Source organism: Hippocampus comes, unplaced genomic scaffold, assembly GCF_001891065.2.
Source record: "Hippocampus comes isolate QL1 unplaced genomic scaffold, H_comes_QL1_v1.1 C16745812, whole genome shotgun sequence".
Classification (NCBI taxonomy): Eukaryota; Metazoa; Chordata; class Actinopteri; order Syngnathiformes; family Syngnathidae; genus Hippocampus; species Hippocampus comes.
The window spans coordinates 1-785 of record NW_017838162.1 but is presented as its reverse complement, the minus strand read 5'-3'; the positions used below and the strand labels follow the sequence as shown (position 1 = coordinate 785).

General features: G+C 49.2%; 1 long non-coding RNA gene across 1 annotated transcript; it reads left to right on the top strand.

Annotated features, from left to right (window-relative positions):
- The first annotated feature begins 82 nt into the window (after nucleotides 1–82).
- On the top strand, nucleotides 83–746 carry LOC109509060 (uncharacterized). Its single transcript, XR_002166853.1, has 3 exons — nucleotides 83–287; nucleotides 355–515; nucleotides 601–746. It is a non-coding gene; the product is annotated as an uncharacterized LOC109509060 (long non-coding RNA).
- Nucleotides 747–785: the final 39 nt, after the last annotated feature.

Below are 785 nucleotides of genomic sequence, written 5' to 3'. Positions count from 1 at the left end.
GTGTGTGTGTGTGTGTGTGTGTGTGTTTTTGAGCAAAGCTTCACACACAAGAAAGAAGAAAAAAAGCCTGTACAGCTTTTCTGGCCTTGTTTAGGAGGGGCGGTGGGCAAAGCATAAAAGATCCCTTTGTGCATGTCTCCCTCTAGAACCCGGGCACATTCCAGAGCTTCTCTTGGACACTGCCGTCCCTCTCTACTCCTCCGAGGCCCCCGGTGGCCCCTCTGTCCCCTGCCCACAGTCCCCACGGGACCTCCCGGAAGCCGCGGCTGAGTCACGGGGCCAAATAGGTGAGTGACCAGAACAGCTGACGAGTACATGTAAGGTCCACACAATGTAATACTTTATTTGTTCCAGAATCCCTCCAAATCTCAACGGCCTCAGAGGGTGAGGATAAAGAGGATGAGGAACAGCGATGGGAAAGAGAGAGAAAAGAAAGGCAAGAAGTGAGGCGACGGGAGCAAGAGGAGGCCAGAGAGAGAGAACAACAGGAAGCGGAGAGACTGGAGAAAGAAACTGTAACTAACTGATTAGTCCTCTCTTTTTGTTTGTTTCTGTCTAAACTACTTGTGGCACTCATTGACTGCACGTGTGCCCTCCTAGCTTTTGCGACAACAACAACAACAGGAGGAGGAGGAGGAGGAGGCAAGGAAAAATGAGGAAGGAGATTGGGACAAGACGCAGGAAGCACAAGTCCCGAGTGAAAATCCCTTGGAGAAATACATGAAGATGGTTTTGAAAGCCAGAGAGAAAAAACAAGACAAGGTAGATCACTTTTTTTTTTTTTT